At 43.8% G+C, this 14,346-nt stretch overlaps 1 protein-coding gene across 9 annotated transcripts in view; it reads right to left on the bottom strand.

Annotated features, from left to right (window-relative positions):
• APBB2 (amyloid beta precursor protein binding family B member 2) overlaps positions 1 to 14,346 on the bottom strand; it is a 1,135,523-nt gene that overhangs the window by 1,059,607 nt on the left and 61,570 nt on the right. Inside the window, exon 2 of one of the 9 annotated variants that reach the window (XM_085642194.1) lies at positions 13,665 to 13,709. The exons of the other annotated variants lie outside the window; for them this stretch is intronic. The gene's annotated coding sequence lies outside the window, so the exon portion shown is untranslated. The remainder of the gene's footprint in view (positions 1 to 13,664; positions 13,710 to 14,346) is intronic. 9 annotated transcript variants of the gene reach the window in all.

The raw sequence follows: 14,346 nt of genomic DNA, 5'->3' as shown, positions 1-14,346 counted from the left end.
TCTTGTTACCAGTGAAAGACAAACATATCATTATCCGAGTACTAAACGCATCCCTTGAAAAATCTCCTGCGACTTATCTGAATTAGGATTTCTGGTGAAGGACATTGCACGCATTGCTCCACAGACACACAAGAACAAGAAGTTAACACAGTCCATAGTAATCCTATCAGTAAACCAAGAGGGGAAATTTGCAGACCCTTCAGTGGTCACAAGACTTTGCAATTGCACCGTCACCAATGATGCACCTAAGGGAAGGCAAGGCCCAGTCATAATACAGTTGCCAGTGTGGAGGACACAACTCTGCATTCAGCCAGCAGTAGTCAATATGTGTACGCAGTGGAGGGGAACATAATTCCCTATCTCTGTTTCGGGTGCATTGATTGGAAGTAACGACATGTGGAAACTGCAGAGGAAATGACCCAGCAGGTTAGTGAGGCTGTCCCTACTTGCAGAAAGCAAAGAAGAATGAATTTAGGGAGCAGATACATCAAAACAACATTTATCACTGCTATCCACTCACAACCAACCTGGGTCACCAGAAGACACACAACTGTAAATCCAACGCAACACGCAACCCAAGCCATATTTCAACAAGTTCCCAAGCAGTGCATGCTAGCATGGGAGGACATACGCAAATGCGCAAAGGTGCAAGCAAGGCAGTCCATCAACACCAACCACTCCAGTCTCTGCTTGTGAAATGAGCAATGTCATGAATTGGAAGGAACTCATTACAAAGGTGGGTAAAGATATGAACATTCATGTTATAGTGACAACAGTGATGAACTGCATCGCAGACTTTTGTATGGTGAGAAAAGAAAACAACATTCATGGCAGACAAGACTAAGTGAAATGCTGTCTTCTTGATGTGGAATGGCTGCAGCATTCAAAGGAAAACCAATGCACTCTTACACCTGATGAAATCTAAGAATTTGAGTGCATTACTGATCTTAGAGACCCATCTGCACAGTGTACCGTAGAGAGAGACCACTCGACTAGAGATAATGGCGGAGGTATAGCCCTGATCATCAACAAAGAAGTAAAGCATCACAAGATTTCACTACCCCAATGAGGAATACTGAAGCCACTAATATAAAGGTCCAGACAGCTGTAAATCCACTACGTTTGACTGCCGTCTACTCCATCCAAAAGCAAAGCCCAAAAAAGCCCAAGCAACACAGTAGCTTTATTGGACTCCAGTGTCCCAACCTTAAATGGATGTAACCTTAATGCCAAACACCAATGCTGGACCTATTGGACTTCAAACAGCAAGGGACCTTCTCTTTTCAACCACTCAAAGGATAGCTTCATAATTGCTGGCCCAACACAACCAACACACAATCTAGACACGGCTAGTCAGAAACCAGATATTTTGGATATCGTAGTCATGAAGAACCTTTCCAAGTCTATGGAGTGTGAGATTTTTAACAGCACTGAAATTTGGCCACATACCTGTATTGATCAACATTGGCAATGAAATAGAAAACCTACAAGACACTACATACAACTTCAAGAAGGCAGAATAGATTCTCTACAAGTAAAACCTAAGTGAAACACTTTCTTCATGCATCACACTCCATTGACGACATTGACCAAGTTCTAGATCACATCACAGTTGCAGTCCACAATGCTATTCAAAGCAGCGTTCCTCAACGGAACTCCAAAACGGTACCATTTAGGACCTTCTGAAAGCCATAAAGTGATCAACAGGTGACAAAGACAGAGCACAAACACAGCGGCAGAAGTATCACACCCCTGACCTGCTGAAGAATTAAAACATGCTCATAAACCTTCTGAAGATGCAAATAAACCAGCAGAGAGGTGAAAATGGGAAGCTACTACACCTAACCAGAATGACGGACAACTCTCTCTGAAGAATGACTGGTCATTTGACTGGAAAAAAGGAACCAAACACACCAATGCAAGCGAGACCCATCTGTTATTCAGCAACAGGGACAAAACAGTGGTCTGTGCTGTACACTTGAGACATCTTTCATGACTTACCGGTCTAGCAAACTGGCAACAGAAGCAGAATGAGAAGTTATCAATTACCACTTGGAGAAAAAAGGAACTGTGAACACTGAAGAATGCTCAAACGATGAAATTATGAGTCTTGTACAGGAACTGAAAAGCTGCAAGTTACCAGGTAGCGATGAAATAACTATAACCAGACCATCAAGATGCTACCAAATAATGCAGCAATGAATCATCTTGCCAAGATCTTCTAAGCATTTATGCAGCAAAAGTATTTCCCCAAGGCCTGAAAAAAAGCAAGAGTCATCGTTTTTCCTAACCACTGAGCGATCCGACTAACTACCATCCCAGAAATCTGCTATGTGGCTTATACAAAGTTCTCCACAAAGGTTATTCTTGCCAGGGTCAGCAGCTTTGCCTGTAGTGAAACCTACTCTGAAAAGAACACTTTAAGTACGGAAAGAACATTAAAAAAAGATTAACTGTTCAGAGTGGTGAACATTATAAGCCATAGCTTTAACAACAATAAATCAACTGCAGTAGTCTTTCTAGATGTAGCGAAAGCATTTGACAGAGCACAGCACACAGGACTTATCTAAAAGCTTACTATGTTCATATTTCTTAGCTACCTGGTACACCTCCAAACTAGCTACCTGACAAAACACACCTTTCACATACTGTACGCGAGGGGTTCTCAACACAACAGCCTCAGGTACAAATTCCTGGACCATTTCGCTTTTTACTAAAGATATTCCCACAGACTTGAAGACTTGTCTTGCACTTTTCATCTTGGAGTCTTTCAGTTAAAAGGAACAGGGTAAGAACCTTAAACCATCGCTCAGCAGACTCTCTGAATGGTACACTGACTGGCATATAAACCTTAATACAATCAAAACCACATCAACATTATTTACCAGAAAGAAGATCCACAGATCTGCCTCAATGGAGAGGTAATGTGGGAAAACAGCAACTCTTAACTAGAGGTGCCACTGGACTCTGAACTTAGATGGAGAAACCACATGGAGAAAGCTTACCAAAGGGCCACATTGGCACCATTGTATTCCTTACTAAGTCAATGTCTATGCGGAACAAGGAGTGCACAATCAATGCAATTATCCAACCTACAATGACCTATCCTTCCCTGGTGTGCAGCAGTTGCCTGAAAAATCTGAGAAATCTCAGCACAAACCTAAAAACAAGGTCCTACAGAGAGCAGCAGGTTGCCCTTGCTTCAAAAGAACAGCAAACTGCCACAGAGGCCTAAGTACTGAGATTTAGGAAGACCACCTCTGCAAATTCAATTAAAAGTTCTACAAAGGACTCGATCAAAAGGAAAACCTACTGATTGAGACACTTACTGACATTTATGCAAGGCCTTTTGCCCAGACCCGCAGCTCATCACAGTGCTGATCTTGTGAACCAATTCACCTGAGACAGTGTGGCACAAATCAACAACAAAACAAAATTGAAAACGAACTAATTCAACAAGATTATGGAGCTATGAGGATCAAGTCTCGGTTTCCAAATCCACCACTATCAGATCGAATTGGACAGCCAGAGAAGAACAGATTGGAGCCTCCTAATATTTACAGTGTCTTAGGCGGCTGTTGTCAAACTCGTATCTATCTCCATCCAGCTTGGCCTGCAACTGCTCCTGATACAGGTTTTTGCATCCTGGTCTAGGTGATCTGGTTTCACCAAGACAATATCTACTTTTATGTACAGCTCCTAGAGACATCCCATTTCAACAACAACAAAATCGCTGTAAAGCATCCCATTGCTTCTCTGGAGCTAGTTGTGTGCTATAGCTAAATAAATAATTTGTTTTTTCATGTAGATCCTGCTGCACATCATTCCGCATCTTAGTTGTACTCATTTTGTCATCCTCAAAAGAGCGAAGGGCAGAGTCAATCCCACGGGGACAGTAACCAGTGATCGACAGGTTATATATAAGCAGAGCTCTCCAGTAGGTGCATTAACCAGCTAAGCTCCCTCACCAACTATTGAGGTAGGATGGTAATTCTTCACAGGTTTTGTGGTCAATAAACCTATTTTCCTGTGAACTATATAAACTTGCACTACATTAAAAGCAGATGTTACCTCAGTGATACTCGGCTAATCAAGCCTTAAAGAATAAAAGAGTGATTCAAACCTGTGATGAGCAGATCTCCTAAGCAAATGCAAAACAAACTGAGCTACCTCACCATTGTTATCTGGGACAAATTGGGAGTGAGTTCACTAGTCCTGCCCGAGCAGAGAAGAGGCAAAGGCCGGTCAGCTGGGAACTCTGAACTTGCAGAGCCAATCAAGTCAATCTACTAGCCTAACTAGCAGGAAACATAGTGCCTGATGCATGCCAAATGGCAAAGGCTGCTCATGGGCCCTCAGCTGAGAGTCTAAGACCAGGAGGGCCTACCCTTGAAACTGGAGACTATGAACAGCTTTTATAGGTTGTACACGGTGAGAGTGAAGCCACTGGGGTGTGGATTCTGTAGTTTTATATGTAAGATGTTCCAGCATAGATGGACTGGCGTAGATGAGAGGAGAGAATTCCTGGCCAATCAGTGCCTCTGAAAGGTCTTATGGGCGGAGGTCTTGTCAATCAGGCGCAAGATAGAGTGGATGTTTAAGAAGCAGTGAGAGGAGGTAATGAGTGGATGGTAAGTACTGCCGGAATTGAGAGAACACTCAACAGGAAGTGAGTGAGCATGCACACAGTAGACAGTGAGCAAATGCCCAAAAGATGATGAGTGTCTGTTCAGAAGGGAGGGGCCAGCCGATCAGCAGGGAGTGAGCAGATGCTTATTAAACTGGGTCCTGAATGCTGCACCAGGCAGTGAACAGGTGCTCAGCAGGCAGTAAGTTGCCATTCAACAGGCAGTGAGCAGACATCAAGGAGGTACGTGCTCATCAGGCAAAAGGCAAAGAACAAAGGCCCACCGGGCAGCGAGCAGGTGCTCTGAAGGCAGTGATTGGACGTTCAGCAAGCATTGAGCAGGTAGATGCTCAGCAGGCAGTAAGCAGAACCCCACATAGGCAGGGAGCAGGAAACTCAGCAGACAGTGAGTGAACAATATTAAGTCTTCAAGAAGCGTTATGGAAGAAGTGAGTGGATGATCTGCAGCAATGGGCAGGCTTAATCAAGAAATAGGGCGAAGCTCAGCAGGAAGTGTCTGGGCCTGTGCATCAATACTCAGAAGGATATTAGCGAGTGCTCAGCGGCCAGTAAGCTGATGCTAAAGGGACAGTACATGGATGCTCAGCAGGCAGTGGGTAGGCAGTGACGGCTGGTGACATTTGAAAGTGGTAGGGCGGAAAAGAATTGTCGTACTGCACTGTGGTGAGTGAGCCTGAAGCACCCCATGCGGTGTTTGGGGGGAAGGTTCCCCCCCCCCCCGAGAAAATTTTGAAAAAAGAGTGGACAAATGGTGCATTTTCAAGCAAATTTGCGAAAGCAGGAAGGTTAATAAAGCAATTGTGAATCTGTTCAAACAAAGACAATGACTGTCAAAACTGGCAGTCTAATCGGGTGCATATCAGATGCTGGCCTACCACGTGCTCTGTCTATCTGTGCCACTGTGTGCTATTCTTTCACAGTAGGTATGTGGTTGTTCTATGGCCATTGATGCTCTAGGTCTTTTTGCAGTGATATCTCAGGTCTGTGTGTGGATGGGAGCATCCTGCCCTATGCTCAGTGGGGGAGCAGGCACAGACTTAGATGACTCCTTCCAAGTTAGGCTGAGACAGAAAGTGTAAGCAATCACTGCTTGAAGCCTCCGGGACCCCCTTCGACAGACTGAGCCAAAGACTCTGTGGCTGGCAGACAGCAACAGTTAAAAAGCGGTGCAATTTAAAAAGTAAGATGGGGACATAACCACTTTACAGGTCCTCTTTCTAGCACACTTGTCCCCAGGATGGTGTCCCTGTTGTGTGTATGTGAATGTTCTAGACCTCATTATTCGCATTACACATGACTGCGTTAAGAGCTATTCTGGACAGTTATCTCTGAGGGTGCTTGATCGATGCCGATGGGCTTCTAAGCCCCTGTGCATAGATCTTATAATGCGAGGGCATAAGTCAAATGCTTCCGGGAGCACTGTTAGCCTCACCCTTGCATAGGCTGCATCCAAACTCAATTCGTAACTCCACCAGTGCAGTTACATACAGGAACTAACAAGCACAACGAGATAAAACAGAGAATAAATAAGGTCCGAGCAAAGGTAGATAAATAAATAGTAAAGAGCAATAATAATAATAAACTATCACTAACAGATCAAGAGGTAAAAGAAAGGGATTGGCCTAGAAACAATTAACCTTGTGCAGTCAGGAAAACTGGGGCCCCTGCCTGGTGTATGCGTAGTAAAATGAATCGATACTCAGGGTCCCAGGAGCCCTCGATGCCCCTGTGCATCGATGCCACGCACCTACAGCACTATTAAATGTGGCTGGGTGATCACGAGAAGACACTTGCTATTATTATTTGTTTACTAGAACGAGGATACACCGAAGACCTCACCTCACATGAAAATCTCATGAGTACTGTGTAAAACCCCGTCTCTCGTTCGCGATCACTCTGGATGGATGCCCCCTCGCCGTCACTAGTAACACGCAGGCCCCTTGTCCCCAGGCACATTTTTACAGCAAACTTGCTGTGACGTGTGATATTTTCCTCAGGAAATAAAAGTAAACACACTAAGTTATCTTTGCCGGGTGTAATTCAACATAACATGCAGTGGCTGTTTGCGCACAATGTCTGCCTCTCCAATTATAGAAACGCAAATATTCCATGCTCTTTTATCCACTTTCAAATAACGTGCTAAACATTTGATTTTATGTCACTTAACGCTTTGGATACATTGTTTTTATAAGCCCTGGAAATAGGCGCTACGTTCTCTCATTTTAATACAACTCATTTTCTGGATGTCAGCAGGCTAACGGCCCTGTTGGCTGCGCAGGGATTCAAAGTAGTGGCTTTCACACCACACACAGATATTGGCAGCTCTCATGTAACTAACCGACAATTCTTTCAAATGTAAAATAACGGTAAACTCAGCAGGTACACTCTATTCAAACAGCCAGGAGAGCTAGCAACTGAGGGATAGCTCAAACATCCACGAGCAAAAAGCAGTCAAAGCTTTATTATTGCATGTATATCAACGCTGGAGAAAGTTAAATGTTATTTTGTGACCCACACCAATGCCTCACTGATTGTCATGTCCTGAAGGATTGAAGTAGTGTTTTGTAACGTTATAATCTAGTGCACAAAATCCAATTTTCAAAACATAAAATATGTATTGGCCAACTAGATAATACGATTACAGATGTGTTCCAAGACACGGGAAATCATTTCAATTCCCCGATTAAGAGAATGCCACATAATGGAAAAATAGGAAACATTGAAAATAATTGTGTACATGGTGTACCAAGTATGTGTTTGACTTAAAAATAAAACTTTCACCACTAAGGACTCGTACCTTTGAAAACGCATAACCTATGTGCCCCTTCCTTCTTTGACATAGTTGTGATTTAGGTATTAAAAAAGTACTGTATTGCCATAAACAGACGTCAATAAAAAAATACTTCAGTCGAAAAGGATTCTTTTTGCACTATAAATTATACCGCAAATCAAAAGTGTTATTTTGTATATTAACGTGTTTGTGCAAATTAAGCACACTGTTCAAATTCAAAGGCATTTAGCTTGTTTCCCTCTTGAACATCAGGATATTCAATCGTTGATTTGCAACTCGTGTAAAAACTAATGTCGCTGCATTCTTTTTTGTTCATACAAAATGCAACAGTCACGTTACAGGTTTTAATATGGCATGTTATTCCTATGACTGCGTCTAATGTACGATAGATTTGTAGTAAATGTTTCAGTGACAGCAAATTTGTTCATCAGACAGCAGTCGCGGCTCGAGGGGGAGGGTTAAAATAAATAAATAAATCCTTATCCTACCTGAGGTGCTGAGCAGGTCCGCGCCACCTCGGGTCCGTTGGCACCTACAGCCCCTCTCAGCCAATCCATTGGCTTAGGGCACGGTTACTGCTCGCCCCCCTGCCCATTAGGAGACCAAGGTTTGAGCCTTTGCTCAACGCTCGCTCTCTTAATGGGCATGCGCCAGCCAGAGCAGACACTAGTGCGCATGACTGGGCACAGCGCGAACATTCGCTCACCTTCCCCACTCACGCGCACTTGTGCTGCTGCCTGTTGCCCCTGGACCTTCTGACAATCATGTTAGTCAATATGATGCCGGACCGCCCACCTCCTTCTGACTCTGAAGGGGGTGGGCGGTCCGACGTCATGCTGACTGACATGATTGTCAGTTCTCCCTCGGTGTCTTTGAACTTAAGTGAGCCGATTCAGTTTACTTCAGTTCAAAGACGCCGAGGGAGCTGCGGGGGGGGGGGGGGGGGGGGGCTACGCCCCAACGCCCTAATGGACGCACCGCAGCTGTGGGTAGGTGCTCAGCAGGCTAGTGGATGTATTCTGCAAATAGGGTGTGAAGGAAGTGAGCGGATGCGTAGCAGGCAAGGATGAAACACTCAACATTTAGAGCAGTAGTTCTTACCCTTTTGACTTTTGTGTATCCCGCTTCATCATTATTGGAATCTAGGGATCCCCAATGAATCATTATAGGAATCTAGGAACCCTCACTGAGCCATTATTGGACTCTGGGGACCCGAGCCTAAGTAACCTGATGATTTGAAATGCAAAACAATACACAAAAATATGGAAATAAGCATTTATCAAACAAATACAAAAATATTTTATTTAGTTCACAAATCAATAAAAAAAAAGGTAATTTTAATGGGAAGGTTGGAGCTTTTCTAAATTCAATTGAGGCCACCCATCGACTTTACTACTGTGTTTGGCTGCTCCTGCGAATCAATCTTAGGATACCAGCGTAATTTTTTGCCTCCAATTTCAAATTCCTCCACATTTACAGAACGTTTTAAATTTTTTTTATTTTACATTTTGGTTATTAATCTATTCATATTATTTAATTTTCTAAAAGGTCGCAGACCCCCTGAGTAGACGTTGCAAGCCCCAACGGGCGCTCTGACAACAAGTTAAGAACCACTGACTTAGGGGAAACTCAACAGATAGCGTGTGTCTGTGGAGGTAGACTGTAAGTGTGCATGCACAAGACGTTAGCAGGAGTACAGCAGTCAGTGAGTGAGAGCTACACTGGTAATGAGGTAAGACTCTGTAAGATTCTAGTGGATGCCCAGTGGCTAGGGCAAGGATGATAAAGAGGCGGTGAGCAGATTCTCAACAGGCAAGAAGGGATATGGAAAATAAAAGGTGCACTCTGGCCCACAAACACAGCAAATGTTTTGAACGTAGTCTTGATTAGAAAGTTATCCAAGTAGATGCTTGTTTGCTTATGTTTTGGGGTGAAGAGCAGGACTAGCTCAACCATACTTCTTTAGGCGGCTACCAAGAAATGAGGAATTTAACACACTGATACTACAATGATTTCAGGATTTAACAATGTTCATTACCACAAAAGGCACCACTCGTCGTAAAGGAATGCTTACAAAGAAGCGCTGTTTCATGGACAATTAAAAAAGCTAATGTCACCTGTTTTACTGACAGTAATGTGTGGTCAAAATCCTTATTAAACCATAGTCATCCATGGCTGACCATATACCAACTGTGGATAACCACAGGTTGTCCTCGAACAAAATGCAGGGAGGTATAGTAGTGGCCAAAGGTAACTCAAAACACACACACACACACACACACACACACACACACACACACACTCAAGAATGAGTTGTATTAAGGTGATATCATTTATTAAGCTTTATGTGTACAAAAAGCTTGCAGCCATCAACCTATGTACTGAAGAAAAAGAGCACGGAATACTATTCAAGATCATTACAACGATGCACAATAATGTGGGTGATGATTCCAAATTTGCAGAGAAATGGTGTTCTCTGAAGAGGTGGCTCTTCATCGGCTCCGTGAATAGTAGAAGGTATTAGGCCGGTTCTACTCTTGTAGGGGATATTGGTCTCAATATTGACAGCATAGATGAAGAAAGCCTGTTTTCTGTTTTTGGTTCTATCTTGGTGATGCCCTGGTTCCTAGTGGGGCCCTCTTTTCCGGAGATGGGTATGCATGCAGCCATTTCAGGTGGCGTAAAAGATGCAGCTGATCTTGACGATGAGGCGGCTTGAAAGAGGAGCCACTCCTTCAGGACCGGGGTAACATGGTTGAGCTTCTCTAAACCTTTGATGAGATGTGATGAGGCAGGAAGGATGTCTTTTACTGGGTCAATACAGTGTCTGAGAGACCACCGATTTTGGCGTTGTCTCTAACCAGGAGAACAAGGGCTCGGACTGTTGTTCTCAAATCAGATTCTGATAGGAATGGTTCCCTTTCTTCAAGAGAGAGTGTCGGTTTCATGCTGTGTTTGTTTTCCTACCAATGCATTCACGACTTTGCTTGAAACAGTCCACATTCCTTTCTTTTTTTTTATTTCAATATCATTTTTATTGTTTTTTACAACATATAACGTATAATCGTCAACGCTTTATCGTTACAGGGTGGCAGCCCAAACTGGCTGGGTTAGTGGTAGTACAGTTACAGATTATATATGCTTGGCTGTCCACCCTATCCACTGTTCCAGTAAAAGGAAAGGAATGAGTGAAGGGGGAAAGACATAGGAATTAAGGTAGAGAAAAGAAGACGTAGCATACCAGAAGTTAATTTTCTTCTCGATAATGTCTTGATCCAGTGGGGGTGTGATTTTGAGCCAATTGTTAGGTCTCGCCTGACCCAGCGCATGCGCTGGTCTGGCGAGACTTATTGAGAGCGCTCCAAAAAGTGCTACCAGGCCAGCCTAGAGCTACAGTGCATGTGCGCGCGCGCGCTGCTTTTACCTCGATTACTTCCACGGCCGCTTTGATGTTTGATCGCATTGCGATCACTTTCACTTACGCAGCCGCATGGCCGCTTGGCATAGCCAATAGGTCTCGCTTTCGCGACCTTATAAGTATTTAGTTATGCAACTGTTGCATGGCTAAACACTTATAAGGTCCCAAAGGCGAGACCTATTGGCTATGCCAATGCTTGTTTCATTTTGTTAGTGCTATTCATGGCGGATCGTATGGGTCTAGGAGCTCGTCCAAGGACGCCCACATTCCCCTGCAGGGTTGTCTCCATGGTGAGTTTCGCAGGGCAGTGTTGTCAGCGTCTCTAAGGTACGTCACTCAGTTGAGCCAACCCTTGAAAGTTGACTTGGAATATCTTTCCATTTGGGGAGTACTATTTTAACTGCCGCTGTTAGTAGGAGGTCCAGTAGGTCTCTGTCCTCTTGGGAGTCTAACTCTGTTGTCATAAATGCGGTGGTAAGGGTAGCAAAGTCTGCTTTTAGTGTGCATCCTAGTGTTTTATTTATGAAGGTGAAAATCTTCTCCCAACATTTTTTTACTTTGGGACAGTGGAAGATAAGGTGTGCCAGGCCCCGTTTTCCTTGTCGCAGATCCAGCACTGGTCATTATCCCTCAGGCCCAGAGTCGCTAGGCGAGCCGGGGGCTAGTAAGTTTTGTGTAGGAGCCAGAATTTTGTCAGTGCTAAAGCCGGGGAGATTTTGTTTTGCGTGGGGGAGGACCAGAGGAGGTGGAGTTCTTTCTCGCTGAGTGTGGAACCGAGTTGTTTCTCCCAGTATGTGATTGTTTTGTCATTAAGTTTGGTGGAGCTGGGTCGTAGTAGTCTGTATAGGTGTGATACCTGAAGGCCTATTCTGTTGAGATACGACATGTATTGGATGATTGAGGGCTTGTGCTTAGTGAGTTTCGCTTTGGACAGGGCTGTTCTGATTTTGAGGAAGTTGTATAGTTCTATGTCTGGTAGATTGTGCTTTGTTTTTAGCATGCTGAAGGAGGAGGGGCTTTCCCCCTCTTCCAGCTGAGCTGGGTAGGAGATTCCTAGTCTTTTCCATGTATCTATTGATAGAGGTTTCCCCCTGTATTTTATCTTTGTGTTTTCCCACAGTGATTCCCACATTGAGTTTTTTATGCTGTGTTCCATTTTTTGGTCTATTTTAAGTAGGGCATTTCTTGTGTTTTTAAGTATTGGGTTTGTGACCTGAATCTGTTTTTTGGCTGTGAGGAGAGCTATTGGCTCATGGTTGTTTAGTATGGCTCTCTCAATTGTAAGCCAAACCGGCGTATAGTGCTGGCTAGGCAGGACCCAGTAGGCCCCCTGTTTCGCTAAAAAGGCAATTTGGAATGTTTTGAAGTCTGCCACATTTAGTCCTCCCAGTTTTTTGTCTAGCCTTAATTTTGTACGGCTTATCCTCGCTTTTTTATCCCGCCATAGGAATTTATTTATCATCTTGTCAAGTTTGCGGTGAAACTCGTCCGTGAGTATTAGCGGGAGCATACCCACGTTCCTTTTTTAAAGCTAAACTGTGAGAAACACTTTCGACTTGACTTCTAAAGCTGCTATGTCAGCAAGTTATGCGTTATATGTAAGGACAAGGTAAGGAGAAAAAAATGACAGACGAGGCTCCGTGAGAGAAAGACGAGTGAGGGAAGGGCTGCGTAACTAAAATGCCGAGAAAATAGTTTAAGATAAAATCACTTAATTTCACAAGCAAACACACGTTGGTGCATAAAACAAATAAAAACGCAGATGTGGGAACGATCTAGGTAGACAAAAAAAACTAAAGAATGTGCACATTGTTCTAACCACTTGATCACAGCTTAGGAGGTTGCAGTAACATCTGTTGATTCCCGGGCAGGGTGGGCACACAGAGATTAGTCCACAATGTAGGCGTGCCCTTGTCCCACAGTCATCTGTGGGCTGGAATTGCACAAAGGTCATTTTCATAGCATGTTTAATAGAAGCCGTGCCTAAACCCACACAATCCAGGAAACGGTTGCATTTACAAAACAGGATGACTGTTTTGAATGACTATTCTCTGCATCCTATTTCAGTCAGCACAGGCCAAGAACTGGTCGCACTCCATCTTAGGAGGCGATAATATGATAACTGCGAACCACACTCAACTTTAAAACGTAACTGCCCTACATTCAAACACGTAAAACGTGTGCAAAACGATTTATTATCTCTTCCAAGGGTCCCCAAAAGGATGGAAGCGGAGCCTCTAAACAGCAGACCGGCATGGCTTGCTGTGACGCGATGGTTGCCCAAATATTTATATATTTTTTAAAGGGGGCGGGGTGGTGAGGGCGGGGAAAAGGCAAAATGTTATCTGCTCTAGCGCCGCTCCTGAAGCATTTGGTTTATGGAAAGTGACATCTCAGATCGTCCTAGCAGAATAAATCTCGTTATCCTCTGCAAGACTTAGTCACCAATTTTAATCACTGTGAAAGTGACAAGAAGACGCAAGTGGCTCCAAGGCAGAAGTCGCCTATTCAGCAATAAATGGTTAAAACCAATGCATCTGAATAAAACCACTTGCTTTCCTTTCATATTCAAGGCAGTATGTCAGAGAGGGGAAGACAGTTAAACTATGCACATGCCGGGTACTCAACACATAGAAGACATTCAACTGGATAGGTTTCAGTCCGTTTCTATGGAAATACAAAGAACACTGCACAGACATACATATTCAGGTCGTTTAAATAACCATGGTTGATCATTTTGTTTAATTAATGTGCACATCACGCTGCATGAGAGGAAGCAACTTGGATCATTCTAACTAAAACGTTACCTTACAGCGTCTTTCCACTCAGCAAGCACGTGTGGTGTTGGAGTACTAGGGGGAAAAAAAAACACACACCTAGGCATTTTAAGACAGAAAGTCGTTATATATTGATGTATTTCTATATAGACACAGCATGGGTAAAACCATTTGATACAGAATACCCTAAAAGTCTGAGAGATTATAAACACTATCACAGTAGAAACAGAGAGCACAGGCCTGGAAGACATGTACCAATTGCACTTCACCCTCGATTTTACCTCGCCTCCTTGTTACGGTTTACCCTTTTTCTCTCATTAAACACCAGCATTCACTCAGCTCATCTCTATCTTATCGCCTCCGCCGTACATTCCCGTACCTTACCCTTAGTCCACAGTTACTATGCCTACTTGTTCGCTAGTTTTTCCCCTTAGGCGTTAAGGTAAAACCTTGTTTGTTTCAGTTGTGAAGCGTGCCCACATCTAGCTCGTCATAAAGGTGACCAAAAATGCACATAAAATTAAATAGGGTAATCATTTCCCTCAATCAGCTCAACAACCTCGAGCCGTTCTTAGACTAGGTAGAGTGCACCCTCGCCAAGCATGGTCTGCCCGATGCCCATGAAGAAGCAATGTGGGAACAAGCTGGACGGCTCCCTCTTGATTACAGCTTTAAAGTTTGCACACGACAGGGAACCCAACAGTGGCAACGG

Source organism: Triturus cristatus, chromosome 2_2 (genome assembly GCF_964204655.1).
Source record: "Triturus cristatus chromosome 2_2, aTriCri1.1, whole genome shotgun sequence".
NCBI classification, from domain to species: Eukaryota; Metazoa; Chordata; class Amphibia; order Caudata; family Salamandridae; genus Triturus; species Triturus cristatus.
Note: the sequence above shows the minus strand (reverse complement) of the source record. Positions and strands in the feature narration are given on the sequence as shown.